The sequence below is a fragment of the Salmo salar genome, chromosome 19 (genome assembly GCF_965601325.2).
Source record: "Salmo salar chromosome 19, fSalSal1, whole genome shotgun sequence".
In the NCBI taxonomy this organism is placed as follows: Eukaryota; Metazoa; Chordata; class Actinopteri; order Salmoniformes; family Salmonidae; genus Salmo; species Salmo salar.
In genome coordinates, this window is record NC_138309.1 from 3,843,175 (window position 1) to 3,866,233 (window position 23,059).

Here is a 23,059-nt window from a genome sequence, read left to right on the forward strand (position 1 = left end):
AGCACGCCAAGCTAGCCTGAGTCAACAGGACGCTAACATGGGGGCCGATGTCACAGATGGCTCACCAGAGGCGATGGATATCCCCACAGGGAATCGTGGAGTGATGGCTAGCACTAGCTGGGGCAACCAGCTTGATGCCATTTCCCTGCCGTTGGAGGACTCCAGCAACGACCTCGTAGCCTCCCTGCCGGGTTTCCTGATTGGAGACGATAACGACTCCACAGGGTTTTCCGACAGCTTCCTTTCGGAATCATCGGATAGAAGCAAAGACTCCTTCATCCCCTCAGGCCATGTCACCAAGCCTCCTGCCAGGGGAATCCGACACCAGACACGAAGGCGGGGTGGCCATCCCCACCAGTTCTCGTGTGGACCTGCAGTACGTGTGCAAACGCACTGCGAATAAACTGGTGATTCCCTGGCCCAATGCAGTAGCAGAGACCACCACGTCCTGCTACAAGGGTAAGAGGCTACCCAAAACCAAACGGGCAGCCAGGCAATTACTACCAGTCTTCCCAGAATGCATGTACACCTTTGTACAGCCAAAAGAGAAGAGACAATGTTCAGGTGGATGCTCCTACAAGGGCAACAGAGAACCTTGGACCCTAAACGCCCCTGGTCTAAGAAGCCATTCACACCCATGGCACCAAGGAGCCAGCCTGCCCTTACCCCATCCAGGGGATAAGGAGGAAGAAGAGGATGGCCTTGTAGGGGGGGGGGGGGGGCTCGGGATTGGTGGAGGAGATATAACTGTACTTGGGGAAGGCCGTTCTCGCCTGTCTGGCGATGGGGACATCGCTAGGCCATCCGCTTCTTCCTCCTTATCCCCTGGATGGGGTAAGGGCAGGCTGGCTCCTTGGTGCCATGGGGGGGAATGGCTTCTTAGACCAGGGGCGTTTAGGGTCCAAGGTTCTCTGTTGCTCTTGTAGGAGCATCCACCTGAACATTGTCTCTTCTCTTTGGGCTGTACTCTGTGACCACTGACTTGGGCCCGGTACGCCGGAAAGAACACTGAGGTGGTGATAGGCCACATAAGTGCTCTCCCGCTACGAGCCAGCCGGACATGCGCAGTGCGTCGCGGCCTGTCGTACACCCTTCCACCAACAGAGGGTGCTGCTGCACTGTCTATGGTGGGAAGCCCGGTCAGCCCTCTCTCAGAGTCGGAGAGAGAACTGGCGAACATGCGCAGTGTCAAACTGGGTACAGGGCACGATAGACAGGGGATACAGACTACAATTCCCTGTCACCCCACCTCAATTCAAGGGAATCATATACACTCAGGCTCAGGAGGAATCGGCGTGTGTCCTCCGGGAGGAAATCACATCACTAATAGGGAAAAGGGCAATAAGAATTGTTCCTCCTGACTGCCCGTTTTGTTTTGGGTAGCCTCTTACCCTTGTAGCAGGACGTGGTGGTCTCTGCTACTGCATTGGGCCAGGGAATCACCAGTTTATTCGCAGTGCGTTTGCACACGTACTGCAGGTCCACACGAGAACTGGTGGGGATGGCCACCCCGCCTTCGTGTCTGGTGTCGCTGTGGTTTTTACTGTGGTTTTTACTCAAGATATTTCCTGGTACCAAAAAAGGGGGGCGGCATACGCCCAATTCTAGGCATATGCGCCCAGGCGATTGGTTCATATCTGTCGACCTGAAGGATGCTTACTTTCACATCTTAATATACCCCCTTCACAGGAAATTTCTCAGATTCGCTTTTCAAGGAGTAATCTACGAATGTCTGGTACTCCCTTTCGGCCTCTCACTGTCACCTTGTGTTTTTACGAAATGTACCGAGGCAGCCATAGCCCCACGCAGAGAGAGGGGCATTCGGCTGATGATGTACATAGACAATTGGCTGCTGTGCACGCAATCAAGACAAGAGGTCTTCGAACACAGTCAGCTTTTATTGGAAAACCTGACATTTCTAGGTTTCAGAATAAACACAGTAAAGAGTGTTCTGATTCACACGCAGACAATCTCTTTCCTAGGTTTAATCCTAGATTCGGTTTCATTCAAACTCACCTTTCAGTGGAACGTATAAGAACATTCCAAGATTGCCAAGCATTGTTTCGCAAATGGAACCTGGTCTCTTTCAAAACATGCCTGATGCTGCTAGGTTTGATGGCATCGGCTTTAGTAGTCTTCCCATTAGGACATTTGAATATGAGAGGGTTTCAATGCTAGGTCTCTTCCCTAGGTCTGAGCCAAATACGTCACAAAAATCACTGTGTATAGATCTCCATAGACTACATGGTAGCACTGCACTCCTGGAGACACCGGAAATTTCTGTCACAGGGTGCCCAGATGTTTTATCCAGAAAAGTAGTCACGACAGACGCAGCTCTCTCACGTTGGGGTGCGACCTACGAAGGCAGAACAGTCAACGGGGTGTGGGGATCCCATCTCCGTTCTACTCACTTAGAATGCCTGGAACTCCTTGCAGTGTCCCTAGAATTAAAGTCGTTCCTCACATTTCTGGAGGGTCGTCAGACAATACCACTGTTGTGGCTTACAAACAGACAAGGGGGACTGCGATACCCTCACTTACACACTGGCACACAGACTGATTATGTGGCGCAGTGTGCATCTCCTGACACTGAGATCTGCTCATGTACCGGGAGTACTGAATCTGGGGGCAGATTTACTTTCCAGAGGGAACCCTCTATACGGAGAGTGAAAGCTCCACCCAGCGGTAGCTAATCATGTTTAGATGCACTTCGGCATGCCAGCGGTGGATCTTTACGCATCAATGGAGAATACTCAGTGTCCACTGTTCTTTTCCCTGAGGGATCGGGATGCACAAATGGGAGTTGACGTGTTGGTGCACGAGTGGCCACGCGTGTTCCTGTATGCATTCTCCCCACTGACCCTGATTTTCCCCCACCCAAGCCAGGGTATATATCTCTTACTAGTGGCACCACATTGGCCAGAGAAACACTGGCTAGCAGAGATCACTCACATACTATGCGGTGATCCGTGACCCCTCCCCCTACGTCAGGACCTACTGTGCCAGGTGGGAGGGGAGATTTTCCATCCTCACCCGGAACAGTTGTCATTCTGGGCCTGGCCCGTGAATGGTTCAACTTCAACACTGCCTGGTTTACCCAAAATGTAATTTAGACTAATCAGAGTGCTAGAGCCTCATCCACCAGGTCCCTTTATAATTGTAAATGGCGGGTGATTGAGGAATGGAGCTCTAAATCACAGACAGTGCCATTCCAGTAGTCTGTCCTGCTAATCCTGTCCTGGTAATCCTGTCATTTCTACAGGAATTATTAGAACAAAGAAAGGCTTTTTCTACTGTTAAGGTATATCTAGCAGCTATTTCGGCTTGTCATGTGGGTTTTGGGAGCACGACAGTGGGGCAACACTCCCTTATCGCCTGTTTTATGAAGGGAGCACGTCGTTTCCGTCCGGCGTCTAAACAGCTTGCCTCGTCATGTTTTGTATGCTCTATGCCAGGTATTCCCCAAACTGGGGTACGCCAAATAAAAATGTGATTCACATTCAAAAAATATATATATATTTACAAAAATAAATATATACATATATTTCTTCACATTTTCAAACAGTCCATTTAGTATGGCCCGCTTCCATAGAGACACATACCAGATCTACTGGTAGTACTGCTACTACCAGCAGTACTACACCTACACCTGTCGACGACACAAGTTGTTCTGCTCCACGAGCACATCCAATGCTAGCATCAGTAATTTTTCGTTTGTTGTTAGCCCAGCTAGCATGGACACTAACAGTTGTGAATCTGATTCAGCCGAAGAGCTACTGCCCCCTTACCCGGGAAAGCTCCGAACAGGCAGGGACGTTGGACCATCGAAAAGGCACAAATATGATGAGAACTACATTGATTTGGGGTTCACTTAAATTGGGAGTAGGGCCTTCCTCATCCACAGTGTTATATGTGCAAAAGTACTATCTCACAACTCGATGAAACCTTCACTCCAGTGGAGACATTTAGAAACAAAACATGCCAATTTGAAAAATAAGAGTTTTTTGGAGCGAGAATTAAGACAACTTTTGAGTAGTAAGACGTATTAAAGCAACAGATAACCATTAATAAGACGGGGCTAGAAGCGTCTTATATGGTGAACTACCGAGTGGCTAGGACAGGCAAGCCCCATACTATTGTGGAGGACTTAATTCTTCCTGCTGCCGCGGATATGGCTGGGACAATGCTGGGGGAAAAGGCAAAAAAACTACAGACAACTCCTTCATCAAACAACACTGTTTCACGATGCATTAGTGACATGGCAGGATATGTTTTGAAACAATTACTGCTTCGACTTCTATGTGTTACAGCTGGATGAGTCAATAGACGTAGCGGGCCTGGCACAGCTTCTGGTATATGTCCGTTACATTTATGGGGGTCAATTAAGGAAGACATCTTCTGCAAACCACTGGAAATCAGGACAAAAGGAGAGGATAGTTTTAAAGTACTGGACAGATTTGTGACATAAAATTGACTTTGGTGGTCAAGATATGTTGGTATCTGTACTGATGGCGCAAAAGCCATGACAGGAGACGTAGTGGAGTGGTAACGCGTGCAAGGAGTTAATCCCGATGCCACTTGGGTACACTGCAGCATCCACAGAGTGGCTCTTGGTGCCAAGGGAATGCCTGACAGCTTGAAAGACGTTTTGGACACCACAGTGAAAATGGTTCACTTTGTTAAAGCAAGGCCCCTGAACTCTCGTGTATTTTCTGCACTATGCAATGGTATGGGCAGTGACCATGTAACACTTTTACAACATACAGAAGTGCGCTGGTAATCAAGGGGCAATGTATTGACAAGTTTTATTTAAATTGAGAGACGTGCTTAAAGTTATCTTTACAGACCATCGTTTTCACTTGTCTGACCGCTTGCATGATGATGAGTTGCTCACATGACTGGCCTATTACATTTACATTTAAGTCATTTAGCAGACGCTCTTATCCAGAGCGACTTCCAAATTGGTGCATTCACCTTATGATATCCAGTGGAACAACCACTTTACAATAGTGCATCTAAATCTTTTAGGGGGGGGGGGGGTTAGAATGATTACTTTATCCTATCCTAGGTATTCCTTAAAGAGGTGGGGTTTCAGGTGTCTCCGGAAGGTGGTGATTGACTCCGCTGTCCTGGCGTCGTGAGGGAGCTTGTTCCACCATAGGAGTGCCAGAGCAGCAAACAGTTTTGACTGGGCTGAGCGGGAACTGTGCTTCCTCAGAGGTAGGGGGGCCAGCAGGCCAGAGGTGGATGAGCGCAGTGCCCTCGTTTGGGTGTAGGGACTGATCAGAGCCTGAAGGTACGGAGGTGCCGTTCCCCTCACGGCTCCGTAGGCAAGCACCATGGTCTTGTAGCGGATGCGAGCTTCAACTGGAAGCCAGTGGAGAGAGCGGAGGAGCGGGGTGACGTGAGAGAACTTGGGAAGGTTGAACACCAGACGGGCTGCAGCGTTCTGGATGAGTTGTAGGGGTTTAATGGCACAGGCAGGGAGCCCAGCCAACAGCGAGTTGCAGTAATCCAGACGGGAGATGACAAGTGCCTGGATTAGGACCTGCGCCGCTTCCTGTGTGAGGCAGGGTCGTACTCTGGGAATGTTGTAGAGCATGAACCTACAGGATCGGGTCACCGCCTTGATGTTAGTGGAGAACGACAGGGTGTTATCCAGGGTCACGCCAAGGTTCTTAGCACTCTGGGAGGAGGACACAATGGAGTTGTCAACCGTGTTGGCGAGATCATGGAACGGGCAGTCCTTCCCTGGGAGGAAAAGCAGCTCCGTCTTGCCGAGGTTCAGCTTGAGGTGGTGATCCGTCATTCACACTGATATGTCTGCCAGGCATGCAGAGATGCGATTCGCCACCTGGTTATCAGAAGGGGGTAAGGAGAAGATTAATTGTGTGTCGTCTGCGTAGCAATGATAGGAGAGACCATGTGAGGATATGACAGAGCCAAGTGACTTGGTGTATAGCGAGAATAGGAGAGGGCCTAGAACAGAGCCCTGGGGGACACCAGTGGTGAGAGCACGTGGTGCGGAGACAGATTGTCGCCACGCCACCTGGTAGGAGCGACCTGTCAGGTAGGACGCAATCCAAGCGTGGGCCGCGCCGGAGATGCCCAACTTGGAGAGGGTGGAGAGGAGGATCTGGTGGTTCACAGTATCAAAGGCAGCAGATAGGTCTAGAAGGATGAGAGCAGAGGAGAGAGAGTTAGCTTTAGCAGTGCGGAGAGCCTCCGTGACACAGAGAAGAGCAGTCTCAGTTGAATGACCAGTCTTGAAACCTGACTGATTTGGATCAAGAAGGTCATTCTGAGAGAGATAGCAAGAGAGCTGGCCAAGGACGGCACGTTCAAGAGTTTTGGAGAGAAAAGAAAGAAGGGATACTGGTCTGTAGTTGTTGACATCGGAGGGATCGAGTGTAGGTTTTTTCAGAAGGGGTGCAACTCTCGCACTCTTGAAGACGGAAGGGACGTAGCCACCGGTCAATGATGAGTTGATGAGCGAGGTGAGGTAAGGGAGAAGGTCTCCGGAAATGGTCTGGAGAAGAGAGGAGGGGATAGGGTCAAGCGGGCAGGTTGCTGGGCGGCCGGCCGTCACAAGACGTGAGATTTCATCTGGAGAGAGAGGGGAGAAAGAGGTCAAAGCACAGGGTAGGGCAGTGTGAGCAGGACCAGCGGTGTAGTTTGACTTAACAAACGAGGATCGAATGTCGTCGACCTTCTTTTCAAAATGGTTGACGAAGTCATCCACAGAGAGGGAGGAGGGGGGGGAGGGGGAGGAGGATTCAGGAGGGAGGAGAAGGTGGCAAAGAGCTTCCTAGGGTTAGAGGCAGATGCTTGGAATTTAGAGTGGTAGAAAGTGGCTTTAGCAGCAGAAACAGAAGAGGAAAATTTAGAGAGGAGGGAGTGAAAGGATGCCAGGTCCGCAGGGAGGCGAGTTTTCCTCCATTTCCGCTCGGCTGCCCGGAGCCTTGTTCTGTGAGCTCGCAATGAGTCGTTGAGCCACGGAGCAGGAGGGGAGGACCGAGCCGGCCTGGAGGATAGGGGACATAGAGAGTCAAAGGATGCAGAAAGGGAGGAGAGGAGGGTTGAGGAGGCAGAATCTGGAGATAGGTTGGAGAAGGTTTGAGCAGAGGGAAGAGATGATAGGATGGAAGAGGAGAGAGTAGCGGGAGAGAGAGAGCGAAGGTTGCGACGGCGCAAAACCATCCGAGTAGGGGCAGAGTGAGAAGTGTTGGAGGAGAGCGAGAGGGAAAAGGATAGCGGTAGGTAGTGGTCGGAGACTTGGAGGGGAGTTGCAATGAGATTAGTGGAAGAACAGCATCTAGTAAAGATGAGGTCAAGCGTAATGCCTGCCTTGTGAGTAGGGGGGAAGGTGAGAGGGTGAGGTCAAAAGAGGAGAGGAGTGGAAAGAAGGAGGCAGAGAGGAATGAGTCAAAGGTAGACGTGGGGAGGTTAACCTCTTACATCTAGACGTTCCGCTAGCGGAACACCTGCTCCATTATCCAATGATGGGCGTGGCGCGAAATACAAACTCCTCTAACATACAAAAACTTCCATTTTTCAAACATATGACTATTTCACAGCATTTTAAAGATAAGACTCTCCTTTATCTAACCACACTGTCCGATTTCAAAAAGGCTTTACAACGAAAGCAAAACATTAGATTATGTCAGCAGAGTACCAAGCCAGAAATAATCAGACACCCATTTTTCAAGCTAGCATATAATGTCACAAAAACCTAGAAGACAGCTAAATGCAACACTAACCTTTGATGATCTTCATCAGATGACAACCCTAGGACATTATGTTATACAATACATGCATGTTTTGTTCAATCAAGTTCATATTTATATCAAAAACCAGCTTTTTACATTAGCATGTGACGTTCAGAACTAGCATACTTCCGGGGAATTCGCTAACATTTTACTAAATTACTCACGATAAACGTTCACAAAAAGCATAACAATTATTTTAAGAATTATAGATACAGACCTCCTCTATGCACTCGATATGTCCGATTTTAAAATAGCTTTTTGGTGAAAGCACATTTTGCAATATTCTAAGTACATAGCCCAGGCATCACGGGCTAGTTATTTAGACACCCGGCAAGTTTAGCACTCACCAATATCAGCTTTACTATTATAAAAGTTTCATTACCTTTTGTTGTCTTCGTCAGAATGCACTCCCAGGACTGCTACTTCAATAACAAATGTTGGTTTGGTCCAAAATAATCCATCGTTATATCCGAATAGCGGCGTTTTGTTCGTGCGTCCCAGACACTATCTGAAATGGTAAATCAGGGTCGTGCGCATGGCGCAATTCGTGACAAAAAAAATCTAAATATTCCATTACCGTACTTCGAAGCATGTCAACCGCTGTTTAAAATCCATTTTTATGCCATTTTTCTCGTAAAAAAGCGATAATATTCCGACCAGGAATCTCCTTTTAGCTAAACTGAGGAAAGTAAACAAAGCTTTCGGTCGATGCGGGCACGAGCCTGAGTCTCACAGTACTGTAACCAGCCACTACCCAAACGCGCTACTTTGTTTCAGCCAGAGCCTGCAAAGCCACGATTCAGCTTTTTACCGCCTTCTGAGACCCTATGGCAGCCGTAGGAAGTGTCACGGGACAGCTAAGATCCTCACTCTTCAATAAACAGAGACAAGAAGAACGACACCTTGTCAGACAGGCCACTTCCTGCCTGAAACCTTGTCAGGTTTTTGCCTGCCAAATGAGTTCTGTTATACTCACAGACACCATTCAAACAGTTTTAGAAACTTTGGAGTGTTTTCTATCCATATGTAATAAGTATATGCATATTCTAGTTACTGGGTAGGAGTGGTAACCAGATTAAATCGGGTATGTTTTTTATCCAGCCGTGAAAATACTGCCCCCTAGCCATAACAGGTTAAAGTCACCCAGAACTGTGAGAGGTGAGCCATCCTCAGGAAAGGAACTTATCAAGGCGTCAAGCTCATTGATGAACTCTCCAAGGGAACCTGGAGGGCGATAAATGATAAGGATGTTAAGCTTGAAAGGGCTGGTAACTGTGACAGCATGGAATTCAAAGGAGGCAATAAACAGATGGGTCAGGGGAGAAAGAGAGAATGTCCACTTGGGAGAGATGAGGATTCCAGTGCCACCACCCCGCTGGCCAGATGCTCTCGGGGTATGCGAGAACACGTGGGCAGACGAGGAGAGAGCAGTAGGAGTAGCAGTGTTATCTGTGGTAATCCATGTTTCCGTCAGTGCCAAGAAGTCGAGGGACTGGAGGGTAGCATAGGCTGAGATGAACTCTGCCTTGTTGGCCGCAGACCGGCAGTTCCAGAGGCTGCCGGAGACCTGGAACTCCACGTGGGTCGTGCGCGCTGGGACCACCAGGTTAGAGTGGCAGCGGCCACGCGGTGTGAAGCGTTTGTATGGCCTGTGCAGAAGGGAGAGAACAGGGATAGACAGACACATAGTTGACAGGCTACAGAAGAGGCTCCGCTAATGCAAAGGAGATTGGAATGACAAGTGGACTACACGTCTCGAATGTTCAGAAAGTTAAGCTTACGTTGCAAAAATCTTATTGACTAAAATTACTAAAATGATATAGTACTACTGGCTGGAGAAGTAGGCTAGCTAGCAGTGGCTGCGTTGTTGACTTTGTTTGAAAGTGTAGCTGGCTAGGTAACCTCGATAGTTTCAGTACTACACCTTTATCATGGTACAAAGGCAACTATGTAGCTAGCTAACATAACGCTAATCAAGACGTTCCTTTGTAATGTATTTAGTTTCTACAATGCTGCTCGTCGGTAATAGTTGGCTAGGTTTGGAAAATGCCGTCGCGGGGGACGAAAATAGCTGGCTAGCTAACCTCGATAATTACTCTAAACTACACAATTATCAAACTATGACAAAGACAACTATGTAGCTAGCTAACACTACACAATCAAATCGTTCTGTTGTAATGTATTAGTTTCTACAGTGCTGCTAGTCGGTAAAGGTTGGCTAGCTAGCAGTGGGTTTGATGTTGACTAGGTGTGTTGACTAATTCTGGAGAATGGCGTTGCGTCGCGGCGGACGAAAATAGCTGGCTAGCTAACCTCGATAATTACTCTAAACTACACAATTATCTTAGATACAAAGACAGCAAAGACAACTATGTAGCTAGCTAACACTACACTAATCAAATCGTTCCATTGTAATGTATTAGTTTCTAGAGTGCTGCTAGTCGGTAGAAGTTGGCTAGCTAGCAGTGTTGACTAAGTTTTGGAGAACGGCGTCGCGGAGGACGAAAATAGCTGGCTAGCTAACCTCGATAATTACTCTAAACTACACAATTATCTTTGAAACAAAGACACCTATGTAGCTAGCTAAAAAATTGCTCAGATCAAACAAATCAAACCGTTGTAATGTAATGAAATGTAATATTACCTGCGGAGCGAAGTGCAGCACAACTACTCGCTCCAAACCCAGAAGCTGGCCTATTTGGGTGATGTTTTTTCTCACCTGAATGATCTGAATCTAGGATTACAGGGACTCTCCGCAATTATGTTCAATGTGCAGGACAAAATTGAGGCTATGATTAAGAAGCTGGAGCTCTTCTCTGTCTGCATTAACAAGGACAACACACAGGTCTTTCCATCATTGTATGATTTTTTGTGTGCAAATAACTCAAGCTTACGGGCAATGTCAAATGTGATATAGCGAAGCACCTGTGTAAATTGGGTGCACAATTACGCAAGTACTTTCCCGAAATGGATGACACGGATGAAACTCTACAGGAATGACGGAGCCCATCCAAATCATCTTGGCTCCTGGACTCTGTCCACGCATTTCAAGGCTGCGTTAAAACAATGACTGGTAAATGATCCAAAACCAGCTCAGTTAATCCCTACCATTGTGACAATGAGTCGTCATAATGCTGCATCAAATGTACATGATCTTAGGGGCATTGGCAAACACAATGTAAGTAATATAATTTATGTACCCCTAATTGCACCGAATATACCTGTTTGTCCTACAGCTATTGTAGGCAGTAATCATGAGCCTATAAACCAGAGTTACACTGTTAGCACTGAGGCGGTGTGCAATAGTAGGAATACCACTTTATGCAGCTCATCCTTGCACTATCTGCTCCAATGTAAATAACATGAGTAATTCTACCTCTGTAAAGCTTCCCAGTAAAGCATTAAAAACAATCAAGCAACCCAGAAAAGTGCTAAAAATAGCCCATATTAACATATGTAGCCTAAGAAACAAGGTCCATGAAGTCATTTGCTTGTAACAGATGACATTCATATTCTGACTATCTCTGAAACTCACCTAGATAATACCTTTGATGATATGGTGGTAGCAATACATGGTTATAACATCTACCGAAAAGACAGAAATGCCAATGGAGATGGTGTTGCGGTCTATATTCAGAACCACATTCCTGTAAAGCTTATAGACAATCTAATGTTAAATACTGTTGAAGTAATATGGCTACAGGTTCATCTGCCTCACCTAAAGCCCATTCTTGTGGGAAGCTGCTATAGACCACCAAGTGCTAACAGTCAATATCTGGATAATATGTGTGAAATGCTTGATAATGTATGTGATATCAACAGAGAAGTATATTTTCTGGGTGATTTAAATATTGACTGGCTATCATCAAGCTGCCCACTCAGGAAAAAACTTCAAACTGTAACCAGTGTCTGCAACCTGGATCAGGTTGTCAGTCAACCTGCCAGGGTAGTTACAAACAGCACAGGAATTAAATCATCAACATGTATTGATCACATTTTTACTAACGCTGCAGATATTTGCTTTAAGCAGTATCCAAATCCATAGGATGTAGTTATCACAATATAATAGCCATATCTAGGAAAACCAAAGTCCAAAGGCTGGACCTAATAGTGTATAAGAGGTCATACAAGAAGTTTTGTAGTGATTCATATGTGGATGATGGTAAGAATATTTGCTGGTCTGTGGTGTGTAATGAGGAGCAACCTGACGCTGCACATGACGCATTTATGAAACTACTTATTCCAGTTACTAATAACACACACCCATTAAGAAAATGACTGTAAAAACTGTTAAATCCCCTTGGATTGATGAGGAATTTAAAAATTGTACGGTTGAGAGGAATGAGGCAAAAGGTATGGCAATTGTCACAGGGGTCGTGGAATGGAGACCAAGACACAGCGCGGATAGTGCTCATTCTTAATTCTTTAATGAAAACACTTCAACAGCAAAACAAGAAAAAACTACCAACAACAGTCCCGTCAGGTACTTACGACTAAAACGGAAAACAACTACCCACAAACCCCCAAAGGAAAACAGGCTGCCTAAGTATGGCTTCCAATCAGAGACAACGAAAGACACCTGCCTCTGATTGGAAACCATACCCGGCCAAACATGGAAAAACAACACATAGAAATAGAAAACTAGAACACTCCCACATAGAAACAGAAAACCCAAAATACATACAAAACAAACCCCCCTGCCACGCCCTGATCATTCTACTATGGCAAATGACCTCTTTCACTGGTCAGGACGTGACAGTAATTAAGTCTGTCAGCCCAACTGATTGGCAAACGTACTGCAAATTAAGAAATCATGTGACTAAACTAAATAAAATGAAAAAGAAACTACACTATGAAACAAAGATAAATTATATAAAGAACGATAGTAAAAAGCTTTGGGGCACCTTAAATGAAATATTGGGGAAAAAAGCCAACTCGGCTCCTTCATTTATTGAATCAGATGGCTCATTCATCACAAAGCCCACTGATATTGCAAACGTCTTTAATGACTTTTTCATTGGCAAGATAAGCAAACTTAGGGATGACATGCCAGCAACAAACGCTGACGCTACACATCCAAGTATATCGGACCAAATTATGTAAGACAAGTATTGTACTTTTGAATTCCGTAAAGTCGGTGTGGAAGAGGTGAAAGAATTATTGTTGTCTATCAACAATGACAAGCCAACAGGGTCTGACAATCTAGATGGAAAATTACTGAGGATAATAGCAGACAATATTGCCACTCCTATTTGCCACATCTTCAATTTAAGCCTAGTAGATAGCGTGTGCCCTCAGGCCTCGAGGGAAGCTAAAGTCATTCCGCTACCCAAGAATAGTAAAGCCCCCTTCACTGGCTCAAACAGCCGACCATTCAGCCTGTTACCAACCCTTAGTAAACTTCTGGAAAAATGGTGTTTGACCAGATACAATGCTATTTTACAGTAAACAAACTGACAACACAATTTCAGCATGCTTATAGTGAAAAATACTCAACAAGCACAGCACTTACACAAATGACTGATTGGCTTGATTGATGATAAAATGATTGTGGGGCCTGTCTTGTTAGACTTCAGTGGAGCTTTTGACATTATTGATCATAGTCTGCTGCTGGAAAAACATATGTGTTATGTCTTTACACCCTCTGCTATAATGCGGATAAAAAGTTACTTGTCTAACAGAACACAGAGGGTGTTCTTTAATGGAAGCCTATCAAATATAATCCAGTTAGGTCAGGAATTCCCCAGGGTAGCTGTTTAGGCCCCTTGCTTTTTTCAATTGTTACTAACGACATGCCACTGACTTTGAGTAAAGCCAGAGTTTCTATGTATGTGGATGACTCAACACTATAAACGTCAGCTACTACAGCGATTGAAATGACTGCAACACTCAACAAAGAGCTGCAGTTAGTTTCAGAGTGGGTGGCAAGGAATAAGTTAGCCCTAAAGTTTTCTAAAACTAAAAGCATTGTATTTGGAACAAAACACTCACTAAACCCTAAACCTCAACTAAATCTTGTAATAAATAATGTGGAAATTGAGCAAGTTGAGATGACTAAACTGCTTGGAGTAACACTAGATTGTAACCTGTCATGGTCAAAACATTGATGCAGTAGTAGCTAAGATGGGGAGAAGTCTGTCTATAATAATGCGATAAATGCTCTGCCTTCTTAACAACACTATCAACAAGGCAGGTCCTAGTTTTGTCGCACCTTGACTACTGTTCAGTCGTGTGGTCAGTTACCACAAAAAAGGACTTAGGAAAACTGCAATTGGCTCAGAACAGGGCAGCACGGCGGGCCCTTGGATGTACCCAGAGAGCTAATATTAATAATATGCATGTCAATTTCTCCTGGCTGAAAGTGGAGGAGAGAATTTTGGTGCTTTGGCATCACTACTTTTATTTATGAGGGGTATTGACATATTGAATCCGCCGAGCTGTCTCTCTAAACTACTGGCACACAGCTCGGACACCGATGCATACCCCACAAGACATGCCACAAGAGGTCTCTTCACAGTCCCCAAGTCCAGAACAGACTATGGGAGGCACACAGTACTACATAGAGCCATGACTACATGGAACTCTATTCCACATCAAGTAACTGAACGAAAGCAGTAAAATTAGATTTTAAAAAACAGATTAAAAAAACACCTTATGGAACAGCGGGGACTGTGAAGCAACACAAACACACACACACACACACACCACACTATACATACACATGGATTTAGTACTGTAGATATGTGATAGTGGTGGAGTAGGTGCCTGAGGGCACACAGTGTGTTGTGAAATCTGTGAATGTATTGTAATGTTTTAAAACTGTATAAACTGCCTTAATGTTGCTGGAAGAGTAGCTGCTGCTTTGGCAGCAGCTAATGGGGATCCATAATAAATACAAATACAAATGCCTCCAGTCCACTTATGGATATCTGAACAAGAGAGCCTCATCGAAATTGCAACAAGCGGATCTGTGAAATTTGAATTTAATCAGAAGCCACTGCCAGATTTCTGGTTTGGGCTGCGCTCAGAGTATCCTGCCTTGGCAAATCACGCTGTTAAGACACTGATGCCCTTTGCAACCACTTACCTATGTGAGAGTGGATTCTCGGGCCCTCACTAGCATGAAAATGAAATACAGGCACAGACTGTGCATGGAAAATGATTTAAGACTGAGTCTCTCTCCAATACAACCCAACATTGCAGAGTTATGTGCATCCCTTGAAGCACACCGTTCTCATTAACCTGTGGGGAGTTATTCACCATTTTTGATGAACAAATAAGGATGTATAAAGAGCAAAATTATTGATTATTATTATTATTTGTTCCCTGGTCCTATAAGAGCTCTTTGTCACTTCCAACGAGCCGGGTTGTGTAACGTCTGCTCCCAAATCACACTCTCAAACATGTAGATTCCCTGAACGCAGCTCACTTTCCAGCTCACTCTCAAACACCTAGATCCCCTGAACGCAGCTCACTCTCCAGATCCCAATCACCTGAATTCTAATCACCTGTTCACACACTATTTAGTTCAGTTCTTTGCACCTCATCACTGTGAGGTATTGTTTGTTTTTTGACACGTCTTTCAGAGCTCTGTTTTTCCCGTGATTTACTCCTCCCGTGTATGATAGTTTTTGCCTGCCTCACTAACAACGCCTTTTGCCTATTCCCTGCCTGTACATTAGCCTATCGGATTTCCTGTTATCTACTTATTGCCTGATCTCCCGGACTATGTTACTAGCCTTTTCCCTGCCTGTACTGTTGCCCTTTTGGACCCCCTGTGTATGACCTTCTGCCTGCCCCTGGACACAACCACCCTTCTCCTCCTGTGGTCCTTTGCAATAAACACCTGCTGCGCCCCGCGCTTGAAACCAGCTCTCTGTCTCCCCTCGTGTTCATTACAGGTTGTGACAAAAACTCACACTCATTCTTATGTTTAATAAATGTATCGTATAGTGTGTGTGGCAGGCTTACAATGATGGCAAAAAACACAATTTGAGAGTGCGCTGACCCATGTGCTAGAGGGGGTACGCAGCTGGAGGTTGAATGTTTGAAGGGGTACGGGACTATAAAAAGTTTGGGAACCACTGCTCTATGCCAACAGCCTTTTGAGCCCCTGGATCAGGTAGAACTGAAGATGCTTTCATTTTAGACTGCGCTATTACTAGCATTGGCCTCCGCCAAGCGTGTAAGTGACATTCACGCACTCTGTGTATTCGTCATGTGCACAATTTGCACCCGGTAACAATAGGGTATCATTGCAACCTAACCCCGCCTTTACCCCTAATATTATTAACCCATCTTTGATGCGTCTTCCCCTTGAGCTGGTAGCTTTTTATCCCTCACCGTTTTCATCTCCGGAACATCAATGTTTGCGTATGTTGTGCCCAGTACATGCTCTGCACATCTACATGGACAGGACTAAGGGATTTAGAAAATGTGATAAGTTGTTTGTTTCCTGGGCGAAACCATCACATAGGTAAAGTGCTCACTAAACAACGCCTCTCCCACTGGACAGTGGGGGCTATCACTTTGGTCTACTCAAGTAAGGGTCTTCAGTCTTCTGCTGGCCTACGGGCTCATTCCACTAGAGAAATGGCTACATCCTGGGTTTTATTTAAGGGTATATCCATCCAAGATATTTGCTCAGCAGCGAGTTGGGCTTCACCTCATACATTTGCAAAGTTTTATAGGCTCAATGTCGCAAAGCCCATTTGTGTGATATATCGCTCAGGGCATTCGGTCGTCAGGATAAGCTTTTCTGGCAATACGGGAGTCAGCATATCCCATAAGTGAAATACCAAAACGAATACCAGACCACCCTCACCAGACCACCCTCCTTGCATGAGTGAGGACGAGGTGTTGCTTATTTTTGAATGACTCAGAGACGCTGCATTGGACCTTTAAGCGGGTTAGAGGGACACCCTTCCCCAACGCACACATCTCAAAGTCCAGCCTATCATGGCTGGTGTAGTGTAATAAAGGCTTCTGACGAATACGCTGGGGGCATATCCATAAGTGAAATACCTCACTCATACTATAAGAGAACCGGGTTAAGGTCATAACCTAAAGATATATGGAGGCTTAAATATCCTGACCTAGTGAGACATATATGGTGGAGGCTCAATCAAGCTGGTCGTCTTCTTTCTTGTGTCATTCTCGTTGGCACCAACAAATTAAAAAGTGTTGATAGGGGATAGAATGCGGTCGGACCATCAGATAATTGGCATCTACGTTACTCTTACTGAATTGCCGACTTGGGCGAGGATATTGGAAATGTAATCAAAGACTATTGGATGATAAGTTGTTTTTAACTAGGACAGAGGAATTTATAACTGAATTTTTTCAACATAACATAGGTACATCAAATCCCCTTATTGTATGGGAGACTTTTAAATGTGCCTTGCAATTCAGTATTCATCTCTAAAACAAAAGCGATTTAGGTCAATAAGTCCTTTCTAACAAAGGAAATAGAAGGTCTAACAGAACAGATAGATGGCAATAAAAACTGCACCATAGAGTCTCAGAATAAGTTAGAGAAAAAACAAAAATAAATGGAGGAACATATTCAAGAAAGATAAAAGATAAAAGTAAAATATTATACAAATAAAGTAAACTGGATGGAATATGGGGAAAAATGAACCAAATATTTTTTTTTATCTTCAACATAGAAATGCTACCAATTTTTTTTTTTACTGAAACTTACAAATGACAGAGTCAACCATTATTCACCAAATTATATTTTGAAAGATGTTTTCATTTCAGTCTCCTCCATCTCCTCTAACCGAAGCTAATTGTATGGATTTTGTTTTTCTATTAATTATGTAAAATTAACAGCCGTACAGAAAGACTCATGTGAAGGCGAAATTACAGAGGAGGAACATCTTTATGTAATTAAAGCCTTTTAAGACCTGTAAAACTCCAGGGCTGGATAGCTTACCAGTTGAGGTATACCAAACCTTTTTTGATATACTCAGAGGACCATTATTAGCACGTTTTAACCACTCCTATGTAAATGGTAGATTATCCGACACTCATCAAGAAGGTCTGATTTCATTATTACTGAAACAGGACATATGGGAAATGTAAAGATCCAGTCCATTTAAAAAATTGGAGGCCCCTTATACTTCACGTGCTTGCCTGCATGCAAGCACACATTTTTGCTAAATGTATAGTGCATAGAATTAAAAAGCTATTGTCGGACATTATTCATTCTAATCAGACAGTTTTCTTTTACATGGACAATACATTGGAGATAATATAAGGCAAATACTGGAAACAATAGAACACTATTATCATGTTTCAGGTAAGACCCAGGTGCAGACAGTGTTGAAGTAACAAACAGTTTATTAATCGAACAGGGGCAGGCAAAAAGCAGGTCAAGGGCAGGCAGGGGTCAGTAATCCAGAAAGGTGGGGCAAAGGTACAGGAGGGCAGGCAGGCTCAGGGCAGGCAGAATGGTAAACACCGGGAAAACTGGGAAACAGGAACAATCGAGAGACAGGAGCAGAGGGAAAAACGCTGGTAGGCTTGACAAAACAAAGCAAAATAGCCCCAGACAAACAGAGAACACAGGTATAAATACACAGGGGATGGTGGAGAAGATGGGCGACACCTGGAGGGGGGCGGGGACAAGCACAAAGACAGGTGAAACAGATCCGGGCATGACAACTAGGAAACATCTGGGAAACCAGGCCTGCTATTCAAAGCTGACTTTGAAAAGACTTTTGATAAAGTACAACTTCAGTTTATATAAATGCCTGGAACATTTAAATGTGGAATATCTCTTATAAAATGTGTTAAAATCATGTATAGTAACCCTAGGTGTAAGATAGTAAATAATGTCTACTTCTCAGAAAGTCTTGAACTGTCAAGAGGAGTAAAAGAAGGTTGTCCACTATCGGCATATCTGTTTATGGCCATTGAAATGTTAGCTATAAAAATTTGATCCAACAATAATATCAAGGGATTAGAAATCCAGGGCTTAAAAACAAAGGTGTTACTGTAAGCTGATGATTCATGTTTTCTTTTAAATCGACAACTTGGATCATCCACAGCATCATAGAGGATCTAGATAATTTTTCTAACCTCTCTGGATTACAACCAAATTATGATAGGTGTACTACAGTATATTACATATTGGATCACAAAAAAATACAACTTTTACATTACCGTGTAGTTTACGAATAAAATGGTCTGGTGGTGATGTGGATATACACGGTATACATATCCCGAAAGAAATAAAGGATCTCACTCCAATACATTTTTATAGAAAGTTAGCAAAAATAGACAAGATCTTGCTACCATAGAAAGGTAAATACCTGTCTATTTGTGGAAAAATCACCCTGATTAACTCTTTAGTCATATCGCAGTTTACCTATTTTCTTATGGTCTTGCCTACACCTAGCGAACAGTTTTTTTGAATTATATGACAAAAAATATTCAATTTTATTTGGAAAGGCAAGCCAGACAAAATTAAACGGGCCTATTTATATATTGAATATGAATTCAGTGTCACAACCTAATCTGTTTCACCTGTCTTTGAGCTTGCCTCCTCCTTCCTCCAGGTGTCGCCCGTCTTCCCAATTATCCCCAGTATATTTATACCTGTGTTCTCTGTTTGTCTGTTGCCAGTTCGTTTTGTTCGTCAAGCCTACCAGCGGTTTTTCCCCTTGATCCTGTCTTTTTCTAGTTCCTGTTTTCTAGTTTTCATGGTTTTGACCATTCTGCCTGCCCTGAGCCTGCCTGCCGTTCTGTACCTTGTCACACCACCCTGGATGATTGACCTCTGCCTGCCCTGACCCCGAGACTACCTGCCATCCTGTACCTTATGGACTCTGATCTGGATTACTGACCTCTGAATGTCCTTGACCTGTCATTTGCCTAAATATTAAAGCATTAGACCTCTCACTAAAGGCTTCAGTCATACAAAAGTTATACTTAAATCTGAACTGGTTCTCTAGCAAATTAATAAGAATGTCTCACCCTATGTTCAAGAATGGTCTTTTCCCCTTTATTCAGATTACAACCTCTTGCTTTCAGTTATTTGAAAAGGAAATCATCTCCCACATATCGCTATTTTTAAAACAAGCCATAGCAAGTTGGTTGCAATTTCACTTTATTCCACCAGAAAAGACAGGACAAATAATACAACAAATATTGTGGTTAAACTCAAATATATTAACTGATAAAAAAACATATTTTTAATAATAAAAATATATATATATAATCTTTGTAAATTATATCATAAATTGGACTGGTGGAGTTATGGAAATGTCTGCTCTACCCAAAATTACAACTAACTCATTGTAGCATTAACGCAAAAATGGAAGAGGAAGGTGGAAGTGGGAAAAGGTAAGGACCTTGTTTGTCGGCCATGCATTAAAGACCATAATTGGTTAAATAAACTTGTGATGAATAAAAAGGTATACCAGTTTCATTTAAGGACCAAAAATGTAACAGCCATGCAGTGGTGAAAAAAGTACCCAATTGTCATACTTGAGTAAAAGTAAAGATACCTGAATAGAAAATTGAAAAAAGTGAAAGTCACAAAGTAAAATACAATTATTTGGTTTTAAATATACTTATGTATCAAAGGTAAATGTAATTGCAAACATATACTTAGGTATCAAAAGTAAAAGTATGAATCATATAAAATTGCTTATATTAAGCAAACCAGACGGCACAATTGTATTGTAGTAAATTGCTTACGAATAGCCAGGGGCACATTCCAATACTCAGACATCATTTACAAACGAAGCGTTTGGGTTTAGTGAGTCCGCCAGATCAGAGGCAGTGGGGATGACCAGTGAGGTGCCCTTGATAAGTGCGTGAATTGGATGTATGGGAAAATTGTCAGAATGCTCAAGGAAGCAGGAGGGTTGAAGTCAGGTGCAGGAGACACAAGTCCGTGAACACTCGTTTTTAATAAACAATCCACACTTGCCAAAAACAGGTAGGGCAGGGCAAGGTAAAACAAATACCCATAAACAGCCCGAACACAGCGTAGGGACGCAGCCCAAAACACACTGCCACAAACCCCACAGGCAGAAGGGAAAAAACACCTGTTCCCCAGACGTACAACCTGACGAAAATAATCACGCACAAACACAGACATACCTTGCTAGACTAAATAACCCCCCTACTAATAACTAAACCAAAACAGGTGCATGCCTACCTAGACCTAACCAACAGAAAGTGAAACAAAAAGGATCGATGGCAGCTAGTAGGCCGGCGACGACGACCGCCGAGCGCCGCCCGGTCGAGGAGGGGCGCCACCATCCGTCGTTGTCGTGACAAAAATGTATGGAGTAAAAGGTACATTATTTTCTTTAGGAATGTAGTAAAGTAAAGTAAAAGTTGTCAAAAATATTAATGGTAAAATACAGATACACCAAAAAACTACTTATGTAGTACTTTAAAGTATTTTTACTTAAGTACTTTGCACCACTGCAGCCGTGCCATATAGATTGCAAAATAGTTGGGAAGAGATTGTTGACGTACCGATTCCATGGCACATTGTTTATGAACTGATATGCAAAACGACGCCGGATTCAGAACTTCAAATTTTTCAATTCAAATTATTATACAAAATTCTTAATTCCAATAGAATGTTATTTATATGGGGGATACAACCTTCCCAGCACTGCAGATTTTGCTGCGAAGAGGCAGAATCGTTAGATAATTTGTTTTGGTACTGTCCATGTAACGGATTCCCCAGTACTGCTGCTCATTCTGTGCACCAGTTCCGGAGGTCTACGTCACCGGGCTCTAGGCATCACTGAACTGTCTCATTACGCACCTGATTCCAATTCCCCTGATTAGTAATTGTATATATGTGCCCTCTGTTCAGCATTGTCTTGTCGGTTATTGTTCCCATGTCTGTCGGTCTGTGAGTACCTGTGCTTTGTTATTTCGGCTTCGTGCTGTGTGTATTGTGCACTTGTTATTACAGGTCTCGTCCCGTGTAGTGTATTGCGGGTCTCGTCCCGTATATTTATTAGAGGTTTGCCTTGCTTTTTTGTTTGGGTTACATTCCTATGTTATTGTATACATGTTTGTTTTGGGCTTCGTCCCCGTGCCTTTCATGGCATGTTGTATATATTTTACGAATTCCTGCGGCTGTCTCCAATCATTTATACAACAAGACAGTCCATATGTAGCTTGTTTTTGGTCACAGGTCCAGGAATGGCTGAAGAATTACATTTACCTGGAGCTAACTCTACAGATAGCACTAATGGGTTATCTGAAAAATCATAGTCAATCGATCAATAATATAATAATACTTTTAGCAACAACAAAAAAATTATATTTACAATCTGTAGAAACAATGAGAATAGAAAGGCTCAGAATGTTTGTGAAACATCATAGCACAGTTGAAAAATATATGGCAAATAGAAATCCAAAATGGATGGTGTTAAAAGATAGATGGGAGGGGTTGAATGGAGCTGAAGGTTGGGACTAACAACAAGTAATAACAACAAGATAACTAATGTAAAACAAACTGTGTCCATAAAACTAATATAGATTAAGAACTTTTGTGAAAGAGCACCGTTTGAAAGATATGGCAAATAGAAATCAAACCGGATGGACATCAGAAATAGATGGAAGAGGTTGAGGGTAGAGGAAGGACAGAAGTAAAAACAAACAAAATAGAAGTATTGTCAAATAGACTGTGTCCATAAAATGTTTATAGTATGTATAAGCTGGAAGTGGAGGCCTAAGCGTTGTTTTTCACTAGATTACTTCAATTAGGTGAGGGGTGGTAGAGTTAGAAAGTAATAAAGGAAAATATATATATATTGCTCAAAAAAAATAAAGGGAACACTTAAACAACACATCCTAGATCTGAATGAAAGAAATAATCTTATTAAATACTTTTTTCTTTACATAGTTGAATGTACTGACAACAAAATCACACAAAAATAATCAATGGAAATCCAATTTATCAACCCATGGAGGTCTGGATTTGGAGTCACACTCAAAATTAAAGTGGAAAACCATACTACAGGCTGATCCAACTTTGATGTAATGTCCTTAAAACAAGTCAAAATGAGGCTCAGTAGTGTGTGTGGCCTCCACGTGCCTGTATGACCTCCCTACAACGCCTGGGCATGCTCCTGATGAGGTGGCGGATGGTCTCCTGAGGGATCTCCTCCCAGACCTGGACTAAAGCATCCGCCAACTCTTGGACAGTCTGTGGTGCAACGTGGCGTTGGTGGATGGAGGGAGACATGATGTTCCAGATGTGCTCAATTGGATTCAGGTCTGGGGAACGGGCGGGCCAGTCTATA